This window comes from Caretta caretta, chromosome 3, assembly GCF_965140235.1.
Source record: "Caretta caretta isolate rCarCar2 chromosome 3, rCarCar1.hap1, whole genome shotgun sequence".
Lineage (NCBI taxonomy): Eukaryota > Metazoa > Chordata > Testudines > Cheloniidae > Caretta > Caretta caretta.
The window spans coordinates 12,246,816-12,247,055 of NC_134208.1; positions in this window are offsets into that span (position 1 = coordinate 12,246,816).

Genomic DNA, 240 nt, shown 5'->3' on the forward strand with positions numbered 1-240 from the left:
GGCCGGGGCTGACGGGGAGCCCTGCCCCGCGCATGGCCCTGCCCACGGCGGCCGCCCACCCGGCGGCTTCGCTCGGCAGCTGGTACACGCCGACCCCCACCTCCAACCTCACCGCCCGGTCCATACTGAACCCCCCCAACCCCCCAGTGACCCCCCACCGCCCGGTACACGCCGACCCCCACCTCCAACCTCACCGCCCGGTCCATACTGAACCCCCCCAACCCCCCAGTGACCCCCCAC